This window comes from Rhipicephalus sanguineus, chromosome 7 (genome assembly GCF_013339695.2).
Source record: "Rhipicephalus sanguineus isolate Rsan-2018 chromosome 7, BIME_Rsan_1.4, whole genome shotgun sequence".
Taxonomy (NCBI): domain Eukaryota; kingdom Metazoa; phylum Arthropoda; class Arachnida; order Ixodida; family Ixodidae; genus Rhipicephalus; species Rhipicephalus sanguineus.
In genome coordinates this window covers 134935807-134958325 of record NC_051182.1, presented here as the reverse complement: position 1 = coordinate 134958325, position 22519 = coordinate 134935807, and the positions used below count along the sequence as shown (strand labels likewise).

Genomic DNA, 22519 nt, shown 5'->3' with positions numbered 1-22519 from the left:
GTTTGACGATAGTGGAGGCTGAAGCCCCCTGACGCCGCATTCCAAGAACTGTTTACACCCCATCTTTAGTCCCGGAATGCCAGGGGCCAAAGGCAGGCCATCGTGCGAAGAACGTCAACGCTTCATATTGATTTCTTTATCAGCCATTGTTAAACATGTCCTTTGGACTCTACCAACGGGAGGAGGGACACGGCGATGAAACTCGCCCACCCCCATTGGGGAACACTGCGCACGCCCACACGTACAGTGCCGTCCACTCTTAGGGTGAACACGGCTCAGCGTGGCCGCGCTCTGCGGAGCGCCAGTGCATCCAGCCAACGCCGGTGCTGGCACGCCCGTGATCGCTTCCCTGTAGTACAGCAAGAGGAGCACGTTCCCAAGCGTCTGCGCCGTTTCGTTTCGATGCGCAGAGCGCGGCCATGCTGATCCGTGTTCACCCTAAGAGTGGACGACACTGTACATCGCACGTAAAAGATATTGGCCCATAACAATCACCAATCACCGTTTTCATATAGTCATACGCGCGAAAGTTAGTTGCAAAATGTCTTCCAAGTCAAAAACATGTCTGACGGTGAACGACTGGTTCTTTTAAGCGGGAAACGAAATGACGCGGTTTGATTGTTTCCGACCTACGACGCATTAGCGGATTCCGAGTACACATTTTAAAATCACGCGCTCCTCGCTGGAAAACAGCGTTGTGACCGGCGTTACTGATAATCATGCCGAGATTCTTGGTAGCATTTCAACTTGATCCGAGCATGTGGAGACAATGACCTGCGTGTATAGGTCAGGGCTCGAGTTAATAAACGCCTTGTTCTTCAGCGTCACCCGATAGGCTCGCTTCTACAATACACGAGGTCGGCATGAGACGCGTCTTGAAGCGCATTCCGTTAAAACAACCTCTGTTCGAGGTAATCTATACTTATTAACTGGAGTACAAAGGCAAGACATTTCCTATACTGTTGCCTGCTTTCAAAAGTGCGAGAACCTCGTCAGGCGTTACTCGCATTTTTTTGCCTAGAACTCTTAAAGGGTCTCTGCAAAACTCTTCCAAGGAATCATCGAATGACTTCTTCAAAGGAGTTTATTACCCCCGTATCGACTGACGCATACTTCCTTAGAATCCCTCAAGTACGCGCGGAATTCCAGGGAGTTGTCGCCCTCTTTAAAGGGCAAGTGAACCGGTTCCGAGTTCTGTTTTACGTCTCCCAAGCAAGTTCGCCAATTCGTGCAGACAGCCACGGCGATCACATTTCATGAATATCACAGCGCCGCGCGCCGCGCACACTCTCCGTTTCGAAAAAAGCGATCCCCTCGCCCCTCTCCAGCGCCTGTCCAATACTCCTCGTACGCGCAGTGACGTAATATTGCCCGTGGGTAACTTTACGTCACTGCGCGTACGAGGAGTATTGCCATCGTGAGCTGCCATGGTTGCCGCAGGCACGTCGTGGCATCCCGCGGCAACCATGGTAGCTCACGATGCTAAAATCAGCCAATGGCCGGCGACTTTGGGTTTATGCCGCGGTCATTTGGGTTTATGGCATTATTTTTCGAAAGAAGAGCGAGCGATTTCTTGCTGATTTTGAGAATTAATTGTAGATTCTAGGCCGAGTGCTGCGCTATAATAGTGTTTGGGCCTTTTTAATAATGTAGGTCCTTTTTAAGAGCGTTCTGTTCCTCCTGATGGCACATGAAGCGATGAAAAAAATCCTTGAGCAGGGGCAGGGGCGTAGCCGAGGGGTGGCACACCGGCCACATGCCCCTCTCGAAATTTATTTCTGCCGTGGGACACACAGCACCAAATGACACTTGATCACACTAGCCTATGTGGTCCCTACTTTAGGTCAATGACGTGCCCCCCACCGAAGCAAATTTCTGGCTACGCGATTGAACAGGGGGCGTCGCAGCAGCGAACGTATTGACAAGATGGCCTCGTATTTTCATAAAGGTAAGAGCCCTTGCCATGAAGAAGACAAAACCACTTGTCGAAACGTTAATATAATAATAATTGTTGGGGTACTTTACGGCCCAAAACCAGGATATGATTATGAGGGACGCCGTACTGGAGGGCTTCGAATATTGCGACCATCTGGGGTTCTTTAACGTGCATTTAAATCCAAGTACACGGGCCTCAAGCATTCGCCTCGAACGAAAATGCGGCCGCCGCGGCCGGGATTCGATCCCGCAACCTTCGGGTCAGCAGTCGAGCACCGTAACCACTAGAGTGGCGGGTTTTGAACATTGTGTGTGTTCAAAAGAATCCGCCTTTTTTTTTTCACGGTGCCACTGCGCATCCCCTAGCGGAGAAGTCGCGAAACGCCTCTTGATCTCGGAGGCTTTTGTTATGGTCATATAGGTTGTATTCACATGACGTCATCATGATGCTGTGAGCAGCGCTAGCAACTATGGTGACGCCGTCCTTCGGGCGGTCCGCCATGATCCTGGCCATTGTATGGCGTCTGTGCCGTAGTGTCCCACAATGTGTGTTTTGCTTTATCTGTGATTTGACAGGTGCTGCCCTTATAGGACACGAATTCTTGCTGTTTACAAGCAACTACCGCAGGATAACCCTCGACGAACGCGGTCGAAGACGCTGCGAAGTGATGGGCGACACGCCTTTAATCAGTTTGAGCGCATATGCGCAAAAGCTTGCACGAGACGGCAAGGGAGCACTACGTGGAAAAAATTGAAGCTTTGCGACGGTGTGGAACCACTGTTCCCGGGCATGGACGAGTTGCACTTCGACGTCGTGCGTGTGCCGAGGGTGAAAATTTCCCACATCAAGGATTCTTTAGGGTTGCTTTCGTAGCCTCCCGAAGACTTCGTGCCCAGTTGGGGTTTGTCTCGTCCACCAAATAGGATGGCTTTCCTGCAAGTGAGTAATACAAGTGTAATTACAGATCTTGTAGTACGCCAGCGCCGCGTCTTGAAGTGAGAAGCAAAGTCACCGAGGCAATGTCTCAGAGCGAACGTTTTACAGGAGAGACGTCGCAAGCGGAGCGAAAAAAAATGGAACTGCGCCAGTGCACGCCGACATTATGTATTATTGTCGTTTACAACAACGAAAATCCGGCTACGCAAACATAAACGCCCAGCCAACCGAAAATTTAACTGCCCTTCTCCAAGCGGCGTGGTGACGGGACAACAAACACGAACGCTCTGAAGCACAAAAGGCGTCAAGTGTAACACTTGGAACCTAAATTGGTACTCACCAGCAACGAAATGAGTGCTGCACACTTTCGTAGTTCAATTTTTGTTGATGTGAGAGCGAACAATGCGGCGAACCACTCGGTACAACATCTTTCCAACAATTCTTGCGTTGGTTGTAGATGGCTGAACAAAGTCCGTAAAAATTGACGCTGTTTTTTTCACCGTGACCTATTGCTACGTCAATAGACGGCGCAATTTACCGTGATTTCCGAGACTGCAACAGAACATGGTCAGCTGCTGCTTCGCGAACTGAGGCAGAGAACATCCACACGCACCGAAAGAGCTTCACAAAGTGGCCAGGATCATGGCCGACGGAAGCGGAAGCTGCTCACGCCTTTCCCATCAGCCCGTGCGGCAGCGTGGGCGTGTCCTCAGTGAATACAACCTACAGGGGGTATGCACTTGACGTCATCCGCGAGGAGCGCTAGCAGCGGGGTCGCCATTTTGACGGTGCGCGCACTCGCCGCGCGCGAAAAAAAAAAAAACTCGCTGCACGCGCTGTGCCCGAGATCCACACTGCACAAATGACTATAGAGACATCCGGAACACCTTCTGCACGCCGACGCGTGGACGGCACGGACGGCGTGTACGAACGGACCTCCAAGATGGCGCGGCGATGGTGTTGCCGCCTTGTGGATCAAGGCTCAGTGCATATACACCCTATACTGGTTTCCCCGGCCCCTATCAAAACGGCAGAGGGGCAGTACTGACACGGGCGTCGGCAGGGGTTCGCGGTTATGAAACGGCGCAAGGATAAAACACGCAACACTGACGAAGAGGAAGACACGAAGACAAGCGCCGGTTAAGGGTTGCGAAAAGGGCCCTTGACATATACCCTGCCCCCTAAGCCACAGCAGCACTTGCCCGCCACTCAAGCAACACCAGCGCTCCCCCCTTTCCCATCACGACGCAACACGGCTTTGGCACCCAAAACAAGATCCTGCCGACGTCCATGAGCACAGTAAAATGACCAAGGAGGATTTTCATCTCTTCAAGCTTCCATCATGTCTTGAACATCTGCCTTGATGGTAATATCCCTATTGAAACGTTCCGCATGCCATTGCAATAATTACATATGTTACATACAGAATCCATATGTTTTCCGCATAGTTTCCATATGTATTCAATATGTTTCCATAAGATTCTTAATTCTTACAGAAACGTACGGGATTATTGGAATGGCCATACGGAACGTTTCAACGTGGATGTAGGTCATTTACATAATTTTTTTAGAGTTAACATCGTAATAAGTAATGTTTGGATTACTTTTCTGGAGTAGCTCCGCCCTCCCTGCTTTTTAAAGGGCAGTACACGTCGTAGCGGTATACGGTTCAGGCCTACTGCGCAGGCGCGCTTCGCGGAATAGGGCCTTACGCGCAAACCGCGGAGGGGGGGGGGGGGGGTGTTGTTCTTAGAAGTCGCGGATTGCGGACAACAAGGTACTCGCTCAGTGTCAGCAACGCTTCTTTTGTCTTTGTGCGGGCCAAAGAACTTACGAACGCACATTTCCTGGACGCATAAAATGGCAAAGCAGGCGCCTCAGACTTCTCTATCTTATTTCAAGGAACAAGAATTGTTTTCTGTGAGACGATATAGCTAGCGCATAGCGACAACTGTGTTTTTATAACTTACAGAACTTGAGAACATTGCCCGCGTGAAAATAAAGCATACGTTCCAATCTCGGAATTGAATTTGCTGGAAGAAGATAATGTTATTTGCGCTATAAGAGAAACGCCCAAACCTTTGCACGTATGTAAAGTCACAATGATATGAATCATAAGCGGGGGCCTCGTCCGGGCTGACTTGATGCTTTTAGAATGAAAGAAGGGAAATTTCAAGTGCTTATTTTTCTTTGCTAGGCACAGCAATAACGAGAAATAACAGACAAGAAAGCCAAGGTAAGTATAAGGGACGTTATTTGTAACAATTACTCGTTAAAACATCAAGTGCTTCACGACGCCAGCAGGCAGAAAAAGTGTGTTCCACACTCGCCGTCATGGTTACTATAGCGGTGCTGACTAACACTCCTAGGTTTAAGTAAAGGAAAGATGATGGCTTTCAAGGGCTCGTTTTTCTTTGTTAGACACAATATTAATGAGAACTAATAGACAATAATGCCAAGGAAAGTATAGGAGATGTTATTTGTAATAACTGAGATATAATTGTGAAGAAAGTAAAGTGGACGATAAGATAACTTGCCGCCGGCAGGGACCGAACCTGCGACCTTCGAATAACGCGTCCGATGGTCTACTACTGAGCTACGGCGGCGGTCATCCCCCCGTCCACTTTATAGGGAATATATGTGCATTCAAACCTAGGAGTGTTAGTCAGCGCCGATCGCAGCCATGGCGGCAAGTGTGGAACATTCTTTTTCTGCCTTTTGGCGTCACGTAGTACATGATCTTTTTACGAGCTGGCAGCTGACCTCCTAGGTTTAAATGCACATATATATCCTCTAAAGTGGACGGGGTGGGGGGGTGGGGGGGTGGGGGGGATGACCGCTGCCGTAGCTCAGTGGTAGAACATCGGACGCGTTATTCGAAGGTCGCAGCCTATACATTCCTTGGCATTATTGTCTGTTAGTTCTCATTAATACTAGGTTTAAATACACATATATACCCCATAAAGTGGACAGGAGTATGACCACCGCTGTAGCTCAGTGGTATATCGGACGCGTTATTCGAAGGTCGCAGGTTCGGTCCCTGCCGGCTTTTCGTCCACTTTACTTTCTTCACTTTTATATCATAATTGCTGCAAATAACATCCCCTATACTCTCCTTGGCTTTTTTGTCTGTTAGTTCTAATTATTGATGCTTTTTAGGTCAAAATGGCAAAATTACTCCAAAATATTAATTCAATTACATTACTAATTACTTTTTAGGGCTCTTTAAAACGTAATGAAATTGCATTATAAGTTACAGCTGGTCGAAAGTAATGTCATTACATTACTATTACTTTTGAAAAGTAATGAAAATACTTCGAAATTACTTTAACAAAAGTTCATAATTCAAGCACAGCTCTGTACACTTTATTTACAGCACACATACAGTTAAAATTCGATCTAACGAAGAAATTTACATTTCCCGGTAAATACCTATATATATATATATATATATATATATATATATATATATATATATATATATATATATATATATATATGGTTCAGCGATGCCATCAAACCGTATTGTCGTATTGAGTCCGGTATTGTATTCGTCCTGTGTCTGTATTAACTAAGCGGCCCTTTGAAAATGAATCAACCCGAATTAACGAACTAATTTAACCCGATTTAGCGAAGTTCTTCCTGAAATGGCTGAGTGGAACAAACGGTTATTTCCTGCGCTCACTGTCAAAATTGTTCTATTTTACTTCCCATTTCGCGTTACTTTTTGTAGCAATACGCAGCAACGGAAGCTATAGCTTTAAGAAACAAAGGAAAACCAATACAGCTATAAAAGGTGTCACTAAGAATAAAAACCCACCATCTACAGCTGCGATTCGAACCCGGGCCTTTTGAGTGGGAAACGGGCATTCTACCCCTGCACCACTTCGGCGGAACCGCGCGCAACTCTTAAACGACGACATGCGCCACAAGCGGATTGACCCTGTTTGGGCTTCACATTCCGAAGCTCGTTCCGAGCACTCCCCTGTTCTAGTACACTCTAGCTGTGGCAAGCTTCGCGCAACTTAATGCAAACTTCCCGCAGTTTTCATATTTCGAAAGACCTGTGGCTCATACCCGCATTCTATGGGCCATCGTACACGGGTACGTGCCACACGTGACGGAAGGAAAGGGTTTCATGATGTACGCGACAAGTATCTCACGCCATTGTCGCAATGACCTGTTTGTTCATCGTGTTCGTCATACACTAATTCCTTCCCTCGCAAATTTTGGTACGCGTCAAGCGAAGGAGACGACCACGAGAGCGCCCAGACGTAGGCGGCTAGATATACGTAGATAGAACGGTCAAAGTGTCTGCAGTTCGCAAAGAAATGCTTCGCATTTAAAAGAAAGAAAAGAAAGAAAGAAAGAAAGGAAGAAAGAAAGAAAGAAAGGAAGAAAGAAAAGCATTAGGAAGTGCCCCTTGTTTTTTTTTTCTTTTTTGCTCACAGCACGTTGCGCTCGCGACGCAAGCTGTGTTTGTGGTGTGGTGTGTTAGCTCGCAACTGGCGTTTTTGGCTCTGTGAGCTCCGTCCGATTATGAGCGTCTGCGCCGGAACGTGGCCTATCGAGATGGCTTCGCTTCCGGCGCTTCAAAAAAAAAAAAAAAAGTGACGTCAGAGCCTCTCCCATTTCGTTTCTTGCCTCCGTGCCGCTCTACGACAATTTCAATTAAACGAATTTCGGTACTAATTAATCTTTCAGTCCCGTGACTCAGCACTGAACGTTTGACCAATGTAAACGACATGAATTTCGAGTTTAAGAGGAACTTGACGTGACTTTTTGTTCTCGTGGCTGTGGCTTTCGTTTCTAAGCGTTTACTCGGAACCGGGTAATCAAGTTCTGGCCTTTGACGCACAAAACGCCTCGAGATAATTATGAGGCATATCTTCCCGGAAAAGCGAGTGTCTGGAGCCGTCTTTTAAAGGCGTTAACAATCCTCATGCATTGCTCTGAGAAGGAAAAATAAAGATACAAAGTAGGCATAGGGTTATTGTGCTACAGAAATATCCTACGTCATGTCAGTGTCAGCAAAATTGTTCGCACATTCTCGGAAGCCACCGAGTCCAATATACGACAATGGTTTTCTAAGAAACTAGAAACAAAAACAGCACTGTATCTACAGAAGATGTATGTTGCGTTTTTTATGGTGAATTCGTATAACGTCGATCAAGTGTTCAACTTTTTTTTACTTTTTTATTCTTCTTTTCTAGAAATGTCAGTTTTTATGTTGAGCACATTGGCAAGCATTTGATCTTTAGTGATTTCTTACATCTACCTCGTGTTCCTTGATAATGCTATATGCTCATATAATTAATATGTTCACTGCAACTTTTGTTTTAGTGTTTATAAAGTATTGTGTATTATTTGCTCGTGAATGAATTTTCATGTAATTGTAAACGCTCTCCTTGTTTTGTTGTTTTACTTTATTATTACTTCATCTTACTATATGTCCTGCTTCAGCATTTGCTCAGTTCTGTTTAATCTATTATTATGTAGCTGCTATATTGCCATTACGTATAATTCACTGATACTCTCATATTACTAATAGGTGGCCCGCTTAACAGTTTTGTAAATCCGGGCCCTGCTTCTGTACTAATGGCGAATAAAGAGTTGAATTGATAAGTTCTGTTCTGTTGTGCCTTAACTGACTTCCTGAGGAGAGGCACAGTTTTAATTCACCACGGCTACTCCAGTTCTCTAAGTCCTTCAGCGAAAAAAATGAAAGTGATTACCCAAAAACAAAAATGAGCAAGTAGGGAATAACATATTGCAAAATAAAACAAGTAAAAAAACATGGTGATGTACAGTTCGCTTGCAGGAGTTCACATTGTAATAGAACGTTCACATGCACACATTGCTATCCAAGCTCTGCGCACAGTACACGGACTAACACGTCATTTCGTATATAGTTGTTCATCACAAGCACACATCTAGAGCATAGAGTTTCCTACAATTACCTTGAGGCAACTCTGGGGCTGCGATCGTTCAGCCACCATGGGAATGATGGGTAGTACACGGATTTGCCTAATCTTCTTACTTACGGCTTCGAACGCACTCGTGGCTTTGTTTATTGCTGTGTGTTGGCGTTCGTTTCGGATAAAAGAATGGACCGTTGTGAGCTTCGTGACCAAATTCGAATGGGTGAGCCAAAAAAGGTTAAAGTGGTGAAGTGGAACTGCTGACTTTTGCTGAACTTCTTCTTGCGACAGAGCGGGTGCAGGCGACGCGGAGCAAAACGGAGCCGATAGAACGAAGTTGAGACAAATCCGTGTGCTACCCATCATTCCCACGCTCGCTGAAGCGCCATGCGTTGCAGCTCCCATAGACACTAGCGCCAGAGTTCCCTCTAGTGTATTATTAGGAAGCTGTGATCTAGACCAGTGTCCACAAAGAAGTCTTTTAAGAAAATGTTCGCCTTTTGGTGAAGATGCTTTTCAGGCCACGGTCCATGTAATTTCTGTAATGTTAGAAGGCGTCTGTGCAAAACTTCTAGTTTCTTCTGTAAGTTTTCCGTTCATTTGCGTGCTTCACGCATTCCAAGAGAATGCACCCAACATTTCCATCGTCATGATCAGAGCATAGCATTCCGGCGAGCTGGATCGATGTGATTGTGTGCAGAAAGCTGTTTGTGTACGCTACTCCCAGTCGAAGTCTGTGAATTAACGTCTCTGCGTGTTGTGGGAGATCTGCCTCTATCGGGAACTTTCTTTTTTTGTGGATCGACTTCATAAGGTAATGATTGCTTTGATTTAGTGCTACCAAACAACCTCTCCGTAGAACAGTGGTTAAGCTCCTTGAGTTATAGTATCTCTGATATCCGCCCTAGACATAGGGATTGCGCAATCCCGTCCTTCATTCAAGGCTTTTTAGATGCGAAGGCATCTCTTGCCCAAGGGTATGTCCCTCGGCGTCGGCCTGATAGTCCGCACTCACACTACGCATGCGCAACTCTCCTCCTTCCCTCTCTCCAACAGCTGCGCGTTACTCTCTCCACTTCTCTACCAGCACCTGCCTGCGCTTCTCCTGCGTTCTCGCCTTTGCTCTCGCGGGGCATGCGCTACTCTGCTCCTCTAGTCTCCTCTCCTTCAAGCCGGTAGAGCGCTGCGCGCGTTGTCCAGCGCTTGCTTGGTTGACTCCCCTGAAATGTGGGTTCGACATTCCGAAATTCTCTCCTGCGCAGCGCAGCGATGACCGCCGGCGCATGCGCGTCCCCTCCCCCTCTCTATCCTCTCGTACGCTGCTCCCCTCTCGCGCGCCTGTCGACCGCGTTCCCCGCTCGCCCTGTGAGAATTAACGGCCAGGCTAGAGGGAAGACAAGACGCGCGTTCCACGACGCGAGGTCGGTAGCATGCCCAACGAACGCCAACGGAACGCGATCGTGCAAGTGCTCCGGCTTCGCATCGCTTCATGGTCCCCTTTAGCGGGAGATGGTGTAATTTTTGGCGAGTCTGTCTGCATTTTGATTGCTCTTTATTCCAACGTGGCTGGGTATCCGTTGAAATACGATGTTGTGTTGGGGCCGTAGTGTTTCGAACACTCTCGGAAGCCTTCGGTGCTGAAGTTTGACGTCGGTGTCTTTAGCAAAGAACCTATACAAAAGGGCAAACGATCTATAAACTGTATAGACACCTGCTGGCGACATTTTTTTTTTTTGCTCGTAGAATACCAGGCCTATTTCGAAACCTTTTTGTTTTCACTTCTCGGCTAAAGTTTATAAGGTCGTAGCTCCTTCTCCATTCATGGAATCGCGCGTATGCCATTACGAATTTCGAAGTCACTACGAATTTTGATTACAGCTGCTTTACGCGGAAAAGGTGCTACATTTCTCAAGAAGTCTCTGGCCCGCGTGCGCACTAGCTTCTTATTATTATGGGAAGCGGATTTGAACTTGAGAAAGAAGTGCTCATTAGCGAGAAGAACGTTGTTTGCGCACAGCGTACTGCGCATGAGACTCAATCTTCTTCTAAGAACGAAGTGTTGGGTACACGTGCACAGAGATATGACGTACTGGAAAAGACAATGTGGGGGGACTGACTTTTCCGTTTTATTTATTTATTTTTTTGAAAGAGCAGTGCTCACGAGCACACGGATACAGGGGTAGACAGACCAGTATCGACTAAATCACGACATATAAGCCCGCTCGCAGTATGAAGAGGATCGTATAATGTAGCGGATAACGTCATCAAGATAATGTCACTTATTTCGCCTAATGTCAACGAAGTCCCGTAGTACCGAGTGCCATATCAGCAAAGTAACAAAATGTTGGACATAGTATCATCGAGGCAGCTGATTATTGTGCGCCATATCAACGGAGTCACGTAATATCGCGCGTGTTATCAACAAGACCGTATAGTGACGCCTAAAACACCGATAAAATGACGTCATATAAGACTGCGCGTGATATTAACAGTACCGCATAGGGCTACGTATAACAGCAACAAGATCATATTAATTATTTTGCGTAAAGTCAACAAAGTTCCCCAATACTACGTGAAAAATCAACACAGTAAAACGAAATATTGGATACAATAATATCAAGGCTGCATATTATTGTGCACTAAGTCAACTAAGTCACGTATGTCACACGTATTATCAACAAGGCCATGTAATATAACACGTGAAACACCAATAAAATCGCACAATATTATGCGCTGTCGCAATAAGGCCGTGTGATATTATGCGTAACATCAACAAGGTCGTATGATACTGAGCGCGAAAACAAGAGCCTTTTAATATTGTATGTGAATTCAACAAGTCTCTATATAAGATGAGGTCATATAATATTAGCTCTATAGCAATAAAGCTGCATAATAGTGAGTGTTATATCGGCAAGTCCATAACAGGGCCACATAATTTTCTGCATTATATAAACGAAACCGTTTAATACTGTGTGCTGTATCAAGTAAATACATAAAAAAGACCACAAATTATTGCACGCTATACCAATAAAGCCCTATATAATATGTGCGCTGTATGAAGAATACCACCTATAACAAGACCACATAATACTGTGCATTAACAGCAAGGATAGATAGAGTAAACACCGCGCTAGATGTAGCGCTACACTTTTAATCACGACATTGCGGTTTCAAATCCGATCAACAGGGGCCGCCATGGGACAATATGATTTTACCTGAAGCAAGGCATGGCTTTGGAATAAGTATGTTTATGCCGGAAATATCTGTAGAAAGGAAGTGCGCAAGCTTTTCTTAATCATCAGTGACGACAGCTGCGCGCTTAGAGTCTGATTCACTGACGAAAGAATCGATATTAGCTTAAATAGCAAATTGACTCGAAGAATTCACTGACGAAAGATTTCGCGGAATACCGACGCGGTCGAAGAGAAGACGAAAAAGAGGACGAAAGGCCGCACTGCGTCTGTTTTTTGTTACGACACAAATTATTGGGACACTTTAAGCGAAAATTTGCCGACGGTGTCGCTAATTGTTTCCCCACCCTATATATGGACCTGTTTTTTCGTGGGCGCCGCCATGTTGCCTAGCGGGCGCCGCCGTCTCTGGTCTGGCAACCCACTGGCATGTGCGAAGCTCCGCGTTTGTATGGAAGGTATGCGTGCGGCTGCAGTTGCAGTCGGTTTTTTTTTTTTTTCGTTCTGGCGCGCTGAATTTCGTATCGAGAGATGCGGTCTACGTAGGAAATGAGTCGTTGAGACGTCCTGAAAAGGTTTGATCCGTTGAGGGTCAATGATGTTAATATACGGCGGCGCGAACGTGTCGCCGGTCGTTGATGTCATATATTTTCGGCACTGTCTGTTAGAAAACCCCGCAAATATTTCAACTCGTTTTATATAGCAGGGCAAGCAAGTTTCGCCACTCTTATGGTATACAGTGAATTTTTTTTTCTTGGACTGTAATCTTTTAGTTTTTTTTTTTTCATTCAGGGTGTGTTTATGCTGTTACACCGACTACCGCTCGTATACATGCGGTTGTGCGTGAGCACGCAGTCTCGATTTCATGGCGCGGCATCTGTTTGTTGCTCACGAACAGTTGCCTATCTTGTTTCTCATCTTTTAAGTGACCGCTTATTACTCGCTCGTTTATTGCCCACCAGTGTGAACGAAGTTAGAGCTGTTTACAGGGATGTTCTGGTACATAAAAAAGATGCTGATGTTGACATGCCGGCGCGCTTCTTTTCCTTTTTTCTTCTAAGAGTCGTGATATTAGATTGGATTTCGGCGGCGATAAGATGAAGATGGTTAGAGAGCTTATTTTGCCCGTGAGGCACGAAGCGTTGTTTAGGAGGTTATTCGCGTTTTTTTTTTTTTTTTTAGACTTCGTATACCATATGTACTGTTCTTGCTATAAATGCTTGCTTTCGTTTGCAAAGCTAAGCAGCAAAACTGGCACTTCAAGAAACACTAGACAAGCGTAACAACGTGGTTTTTGTATCGCGCTTAGAAGAGAATTAACTATGTTTTATATCATTGCGCGACTTGTCGGCACGGTTCCTGACCACGTAAAAATTTGTCTTCCAGAGGTAGTTGGTCTACACACGAAGCGACAGAATTCTTTTTTTTTTCTGATCTTTTTTTTTTTACTATACGACTTTCATATCTCTCATCTTATACAATACACCCCGCTGTCTTACGGAAGTTGTAACCTCTAGACAAAGATCTCGCCACGTCCTTTTGATGTATTGTTCAATGAATGTTCGGGTTTTACAAGGCTGGTACGAAGCAATAATTAAATGTATGATGCCCGTTACCCCCCTGTGAAGTGAGGGATTTCTCGTCCGAGCTAATACACGCGTATACATCAACTGCAGCGATCACCGTATTGAGCCAAGCTACGAAGCTAATTGTATAGACCAGGCATCATATTAAAATATAATAATAAAACGAAGCGAAAACAACTGAGGTGGCTACTCGAGTGGTACTTAGATGTTCTGCGCTTTACCGGACAGGGCCGTACTTGACCGCTTATGTTTGTTCGCAAATCCGACCATATCCGTTTGACATTCTGATTGTGTGGAACACTGGGAATTCCGGATATATTGCGGCACTTGCCGATTTAGAACCTGTAACGTCATAGGCGTGCGCAGGGTTCCCCATCGGGGGGGGGGGGGCAAAGGTTCATCGCAGCGCCCCCCCACCCTGCTAAGTCAATGTATGGGGCAGATTTTGCGCCCCCCCCTCTTAGGTGACTAGAAGGGTCAATGTACGGGGCAGATTTTGCGCCTCCCCCCCCTCTTCGGTGATTAGAGGGGGCGGCCGCCCCCCCCCGCCCCCCCCCCCCCCCCTGTGCGCACGCCTATGTGTAACGTAACACAGATGATTTACCTTGAAGAGTTTGCAACCGCACGCACTCCGCGTTTGGCGATGAGCGTCGCATACTTATTCAGACAGCCGTTTCCCTGTATTCAGCTCCACCACTGTGGAGCTGAATACAGGGATGCAGGGATGCTGGGCGTGTCCAGGCAATGGAGAAGGGGGAGGGGAGGTCGACTGGCGGTGCAAAATAGGGCGGGGTGGGACGTGGGTCTTTCGTTTGGTTAAAGGGACACTAAAGAGAACTAATGAATCAGTTTAGATTGATAAATTGTACTCTGAGAACTCTAATGTCGTTAATCTAGCCACCATAGATTAGATTTATTAATATAGGACAAAATGAAGTTCAAAGTTTCATTATTAAATTTCGCGCCGAAACCTCCGCGCGTGACGTCACCGATTTCGAAGTGCACTTATCGTATTTTGGCGCCATTTGCCCAACGAAATTTCCTCAAAGAGAGAGAGAGAAATGTAATGCGGAAAGGCAGCGAGGTTAACCAGAAAACATATCTGGTTTGCTACCCTGCACTGGGGAAGGGGTAAGGGGAGACAGAAAAGTAAGAAAGAGAGGGATGGGATAGGGAGGGAGGGAAGCACAAATACACACACACACAGGAGTCTCACAATCGTTCAACGAGGCGGGTCGCTCGCAGAAACTTCATCAGCGCCTTCGTTGCTTTCTGGCGTGAAGCTCGATCTTTCCGACATGCCAAGACTGACTGCTCAGAGAGCGGCTGGTCGTCGAGGCGAGCAAACACTGCTGCGAGGGACTGTCTCTCAGAGCTGTATTGAGGGCACTGACATAAAATGTGTTCAATGGTTTCGTCATTGCCACAATATTCACATGCAGCGCTGTCTCTCATTCCGATGCGGCACGCAAAGGCGTTCGTAAAAGACACCCCAAGCCACATGCAGCAGAGAAGGGTCGTCTCGGATCGGGGCAGGCCAGATGGAATGCTGAGTCGTAGGCACGGATCCAGGCGGTGAAGACGGGTGTGGAGAAAACCGGGCGTGTTCCACATAGACCTTGCGACATCACGCGCAAGAGTATTAATCTTTGCTGCTGCGTCGCTTCTTGACAGTGGGATAGGTTCTATCACGCCATTTTCGTGAGCATCCTTAGCTGCATCGTCGGCATGCTCGTTACCGATGATGCCGCAGTGGCCTGGCAACCACTGAAAAGTAATAGCATGTCCTTCGTCTATTAGTTGATGGTACAGTTGTCGTATTTCCAGCACCAATTGGTCTTGAGCCCCACGACGTAGAGCAGTTCGAAGACATTGCAGAGCTGGTTTCGAATCAGTAAAAATGCCCCATTTTTGTGGTGCTTCTCGATCAATCCTGCAGAGTGCGCTGCGGAGTGCCGCGAGCACCACGGCTGTCGATGTTGTCTTGTGTGACGTTCGAAACTGTATGTTTTCGGCTCTTGCTGGGAAGATCACAGCTCCTGCAGATCCTCCAACAGTTGTCGAGCCATCCGTGTAAAGTTTAACATGATCTTTGTAATCTTCGTGCAACATGAGTAGAGTCATCTGCTTCAAAGCTGGCGATGAGAGCTCCGCCTTCTTGCGAATCCCCGGCACTGTCAAGAGCAGTTTTGGTCGGTCCAAGCACCAAGGGGGTGTTAGAATCCGTTCCGGAGTCGTGTAGGCTGTTGGAAGGCACTCTCGGTAAGTCAATATTCTCTTACAGAAGGAGGTACTTGGTCGATCTTCTGGAAGCGAAGCAAGATGGTGGGCAGGGGCGCGAGCAAGGTGCCTAATGTGAGCTCTAAGCACCTCCAATGTAATGTGCACCGTGGCCGGATGATCTTTGGCAATTGCGATGGTTGCGGCTGTTGATGTGCAGCGTGGTAATCCAAGACAAACTCTGAGTGCCTGGCCCTGGGCGTTTTCGATCGTGCGTATACTGCTTTTGCAAGCGTTCGTCAGAACCAGCAAGCTATACCGCAGGTACCCCAGAAACAGCGTTTTTGTATAGCTGCAGCATCGCGTGCATTGATGTGCCCCACGTTTTTCCTCCGAGGAACTTGAAAAGTTGTGCGATGGCCGTTAGGCGCTTCTTTAGAGTGGCCACGTGGGGACACCAGCAGAGGTTTCGATCGATCGTGACCCCCAAAAACCTGTGCGTCCTGGCGTAGCAAACATTGCGTCCATCGATGGCGATGGGATATGACGTCATTGCCTTCCGCGTGAACGCAACCAGCGCCGATTTCTCAGGAGAAATCTCGAGGCCTTGTTCTCTAAGGTACGCCGATACTGAATTCGCTGCTTTTTGGAGCCTCGCACGTACCTGAGGGCGTGTTACACCTGACGTCCAAGCACAAATATCATCTGCATAGAGAGATATCTGCACGGAATCCGGTATGCGTTCCACGAGACCGATCAGAACCAGGCTGAATAGTGTGGGGCTCAATACACCACCTTGAGGAACACCACGGTGTGTGTAATGCTCAGAAGTCGGCCCATCATCAGTTTGCACAAACAGTGATCTCATATGTAGGTAGCAACAGATCCAGCGGTACACTCGCCCACCCAAACCAACCGACTCGAGGGCGTCAAGTATGGCTTCGTGAGAAACATTGTCATATGCTCCTTTGACATCTAAAAATAGTGCGACAGATAGCCGTCTGCTCATTTTCTGGTGTTGTACGTAGGTCACCAGGTCAATGACATTGTCAATGGAGCTACGAAGACGACGAAAACCGGCCATGGCGTCTGGATATACTCTGTAGCGTTCTAGGAACCACTCGAGTCTGGCAAGGATCATTTTTTCCATCAGCTTTCCCTACGCAGCTAGCCAGCGCTATTGGGCGGTATGACGTAAGCTCTAGAGGTGATTTTCCAGGTTTGAGAAGTGGAACCAAACGGCTTGTTTTCCATTCTCTGGGGACCGTTCCATCTCTCCAGGACTCATTGAACACGTCCAGCAAAGCGCTTCGTGCTCGATCACCGAGATTGCGTAATAGGCGGTATGATATGCCATCCGGTCCAGGCGACGACGATCGATTGCATAAAGCAAGAGCCGCACCCAGCTCTTCCATGGAAAAAGGCAGGTCCATGTGCGGGTCAAGGGAATGTGGCGTCTCATCAGCAGTAAGCGCTCCTGTGCAAGTTGACGGGCCTGCAATCTTCCTACAAAAATCTTCCGCTACCTCGATATCCCTCAAACTTGGTATGTAAAGTCTATGGCCCCCTCAGAGGACAATTCACTTCATTTTTACCGATTAGGAACTACGTAGGCCCTAGTAGGCGCCGTCAAAATATATGACGTCACGGCGTTTGGTGCGGAAACTTCAAGGTGGCGTCGCCACCCACATTTTCTTCGCGTTTTCTCGCTTACTAAGCGCCTTCTCGCAGCAAGTGTGGTGTTTTTGGTATCGTGAAAAATTAGTTTACAAATACGAGAAAAATCGTTTTGCTCTTAGTGTCCCTTTAAAGCGACACTAAAGGCAAATATTAAGTCGACGTTGATTGTTGAAATAGCGGTCCAGAAACCTCGTAGTGCTAGTTTTGTGACAAGGAAGTGCTTATTTTGAAATAAAATCACGTTTTAGTGGTCAGCATCGCGTTAGCGCACTGTAAGTCACCCGCCTGAAAGCGGTCTTTCTCACGTCACTCTAGCCGTGCCCAACGTTGCCCGCCTTTACTGCGCGGCGGCGTGCACTGGCGGCGAGCACCATTCGGGCATCCGGCAACATCACATGCCTGCGGCATTTTGTCGAGCTTTCTGTCAGAGCGACTTTCACGAGCGCGAAAAACACGCGGCAGTACGCGATACCGAAACTACCACTGAGATGCGACCGCGTGAGCGAAGCAGGGCGGCGAAGCGCAGTTCGGCGAAAACGGAACCTTCGAAGCAGGCGCGCCGTTCCCCATGGCAACACCAAAGAGCTTCTTTTTTCTGTGAATCAAACAGAAACGAACAAGCAGCATTTTATTACGTCTCTTGATGCACGGAAGGTTCTTTTTTATTGCAGCTAGTTTGATTACGAGTGATTAATTGTAGTCGAACTCTCTCACGTCATCGGGATCATTTCCAAAATGTGCCGCTCGTGGCGCTCACCGTGTGATACATTTAGCTTAATTTCTCGGTAAGTAGGGCACTGCTGTTGATAATACTGCCGTTTTAGACGTTGTCATACACTGAGCTTTCACTCTGACATAAATTGTTATTTGCCTTTAGTGTCCCTTTAACGCGGCTGGGGAGGTCAACGTCATAAGCGACGGTGCCTTCTGCGCGGCACTGGCCGTAGAAGAAAACGACGCGCGCTTTGCCTTACGAGTAATCTGAGATGGTTTCAAGGCTTCAGCGAATGAGTGAGATGCAGGTATTGTAAGAATTAACGTGGAAGCGAAGACAACTTGACACTAGTGCGATCAGAATCCACAACCTCCGCTATCTATCTATCTATCTATCTATCTATCTATCTATCTATCTATCTATCTATCTATCTATCTATCTATCTATCTATCTATCTATCTATCTATCTATCTATCTATCTATCGCCGGCGCCGGATTTTTTGCGTACGACGCCAAAATCTGCGGGCTATAAAAGCTTCGCCTAAAAATCCACCTGCGCACGCCGCCACTAGGGGGCGCGTGCGTCAGTTTATACACCTCGGTGACGTCACACCGTGACGTCGTGCCCACCAGCGAGAGCGTGCGCCCCTTCTTCGTATGGCGGCGGTGCTTCTTTCGACCGCTCAACAGCAGGGTCCGCCATAAAAAGCACCGGACCGTAAACTGCCGCTACAATCATTCCCGAAACAGCGCCGCCGCCGCCGCCGCCGTTGCACTGTTCGCGGAATCGGGCGCTTATATCATAAATACACTGCACAACTGCGCGCTGCTGAGAGTGCTGCCGCCGCTTTGGCGCTTCTGCGAAATCGGTTTATAGACTGAGCGAAAAAGAGAGGCTGTGCAGCGCTAGTCCCCGTGCCCTGGCTTGCCTAATCGCAGGCGTGTACCCCGTTCTTTCTTCTTTCTTTCTTCTTTCTTTCTTTCTTTCTTTCTTTCTTTCTTTCTTTCTTTCTTTCTTTCTTTCTTTCTTTCTTTCTTTCTTTCTTTCTTTCTTTCTTTCTTTTCCTACAACGTGTTCACTCACCGTGTACCCGCCCACGTAAGGGGGCAGCTGGCGTTGGGGTGCGCACCTTTAATAACGGCGACCCGGTGTGGTGGTGCGCTCGCTTCACGGTCACGTCTAACGGGTTTTCGGAGCTAATTCGGAAGAAACAAAAACAGTGGGCGTCCCCTTCTCGCTTCGAATGCGGGAAACGGGTGCGCATAGTATGTATGCACCGGCGCGGCGGTACGGGCGAAGCAATCTGGTGAGGTGGCAACGTTACACGGAGCAACCGCTACACGGAGCAACCGCGCTCGCTTTTCTGTGGGGCGCACGCAGATGTACAGCCCCGCTGAAAATTTCCGTGTATTTACAATGATTGCAGATGTTTTACCTATTGTTCTTACGGAGAATGCATGGATTCCAGAATTCCGTAGGCATTTTCCTAGATTACGCCAAGAATCGTCGGCAAGTACATGAAACGGCAAGCGCAATGCGGCCATTGACTGAGGTGCACTGACGGACTGATTGATGAGCAATTTAGTTGTTTTACGATTGATTGATTGATTGATTGATTGATTGATTGATTGATTGATTGATTGATTGATTGACTGATTGCCACCAGGATGAAAACAAGTCCACTTCTTCTTGTTGTTCCTCTCAAACTATGTTGACCAGTACACTCGCCGGCGTCTGGTTTTTCGCGTATAACGCCGGCGCCGCCGCCAATGAAATTCTTTAACTCATAACAAGCTTTGCCTGAAAAAACGGAGGAGTATCGCCTCCTGGGTATATCTTTCCTTCATTCGTAAGTCCTCGAAGGGAACAGTGACGTCGGATCTCTCACCTTCACTGTGAGCTTTTATGCCCACGTAAGTCACACGAGACGAGGAAAAAAAAAAAAAAACACGCTCGGACTATGCTAGACTAGTTTGAGAAATCGAACGTGGGATTGCTTCGAGTGCACTCGAAGGAATGGAAATAGAAAGCCCACTTCTTTCTTTCGAGAAACCTCCTCAGAGAGCTATGCGTGCCCATCAATGCCTTCTATCGTTGTTTTTCTTTTTCTTTCATCATGCACTTCAAGTTCTTTTCTTATTTGCGCGCCAGCAAGCGAAACGGATTAGAGACATGCGTGAAAGCTCGAACCGTTCCGGAATTAACTCTTGTTCCGAATAAAACGCTCCGCACGCAGGCGGTCTGAGTTGCGAGAATCGCTCGCTTAAAAAACAAGACTCGGTATATAATCAGTCGGGTAAGTATATGTGTATACCGAGAACTTGATACTGCATTCGCATCATTCCTAGGTGCATGGTAATGTGCTGAGCGCTGTGCTCGAGTGCTCGTATGTGGAAAGAAGGGGTGTTCCGTGTTTTAACGGATAAAGGAATTCCCCGTGGAAACTTACTGGGACTCGGAGGAGAACGCATTCTAAATTTATTATGTTTCCTTTTTTGTTGTTGCTGTTGTTTACTCAGAAAGCTGAAACGATACCGTTCTCGAGAAAGCTCATGCAAAGCGATCTCAGGTTGAACAGCATATGTGTCATAACATATAGGTAATATATCGTATAATATTACCCAGACTGTCAATTATGTAAATATTTAAGTAGGGTAAGGCGGGGCAAAATGAGACGCGGGGCAAAACCCGACATTTTGACTTTGCCGTCCTCTACAGCTAATACTAAAAGTACCCTTTCTTTGTTTCTCTATTTCAGCTATAGGTGCCGGTAGTTATCGACGTTTTTTGCGTAAAAGTTGATGATTGCTCACAGCGTTCGCGCGGAAAAAATTGCGCGGCTGATGTCAATGTGTTCGTGACCCGCCAAAAAGGGGCGAAATTCTGCTCGGCCAAATTTTCGGATCCGTGCATGAAGCTACTCCGGCGTTAGTACAACAACGTATTTATGTTGTTACTTTATACTACTAGCTACATTCAACCTAAAGTTTAGTTCATTTGGTGCCGTGGGCAAAAGGGCAAATTTTTTTTTTGAATTCGAGCATGTGAGAGGGGCAAAACGCGACAGAAAGGCGTTGATTTGTCTTAGAGAGTGTCTTATTGAGTGAACCATTTATGTATGCTGATTATATATAATATTCTTTTGTTTAGGATGGTACGGACGTACAAGAGAACATCATCTAGAGTTTCCTGGGACGAAAACGACATGAAAAATGCACTGAATGCTTTTCAGCAGTTTCGGAGCAACACAACGTCGGGTTCTGTTTGGATTCAATGCGTGGAGTGCAAAGACTGGGCTCGTGAAGACTGCGTGGGGGCCCACGGAGTGAATTTGAAGTGCTTTTACTGCAAGAACTCAAAGGATAAAATTTTTCACACTTTCTCGTTTTGCCCCGCAGGTTGGGACAAAATGAGACAGCTGGTGCATTTTTTGTTTCTTTTTAAAATAAACTTTTGAACAGTTGCAACATCGCCATATTTATGTCGCACATAACCTTGTACCCAAAAGAAAGGTCCTGCGATGATATTTTATGGTAACGAGTGAAATAAAATGAAATATTCGCGATTTTCAAATTTTTGTAGCATTTCGCCCCGCCCTACCCTATATCCGAGAGCATCATGGGATTAATAGTGCATAAGGCAGTATTGCTGTCATAACGGCGGATAGCTTACATTTTAGTTTGTCTGCAAGCTTCTCCGCATTAGCGTTACACCGGATACCATAGCCGTAAACGTGAGAGGCCAAATGTAGGTGATGCCATCTGGCTGGGCCGAGATGAACCAGGCAAGCAGGGAATTGTTATTGCAGTTACAATCCACGAAACACTGCCCTTCACCTGTGAGAGACAGTTGTTCCAGCAGGTTTCTACACCGACCATCATTACTTTTATTATCGGCTTATGTAAATACTACGCATATCATGAGTTAAAGGTTCGTCGTTACTACTTAAAACACTACGTTTGGCTAAGCAGCGGTGTTAGAATCCCCGACGAAATTTACCAGGACGTTCAAGTTTCCGACCTAAAACTAGCGACACAAACGCGTGTCTGTATAGGAAAGTCAACTACCTGAAAAACTCGAGTGGCGCTTGACGTCACGAAAATGAGTAAGCGCTATTGGATGGAGCATCAGTGCAAGTTCTCTGTGGGAGGGACAATGATGGCTGTTGGCGGAGCTGAAATTTTTTATTAGGTTGTAACCGTATAAAAAACAACCATCACTCGTATCGATGAAGGGGTAGACCCCGTCACAGACGAGGTATGGGAACTAATTGAATGCGCACTAATTTCATGCGCGCACAGGCGGCGTATAGCCCCAGCAAGTCCAGTAGGTA

At 46.9% G+C, this 22519-nt stretch overlaps 1 long non-coding RNA gene across 1 annotated transcript; it reads left to right on the top strand.

Moving 5' to 3' along the window:
• Positions 1–4709: 4709 nt before the first annotated feature.
• Positions 4710–21553, top strand: LOC125759359 (uncharacterized). The gene is made up of 3 exons (XR_007416954.1): positions 4710–4959; positions 5070–5108; positions 21337–21553. It is a non-coding gene; the product is annotated as an uncharacterized LOC125759359 (long non-coding RNA).
• The last annotated feature ends 966 nt before the right edge of the window (positions 21554–22519 follow it).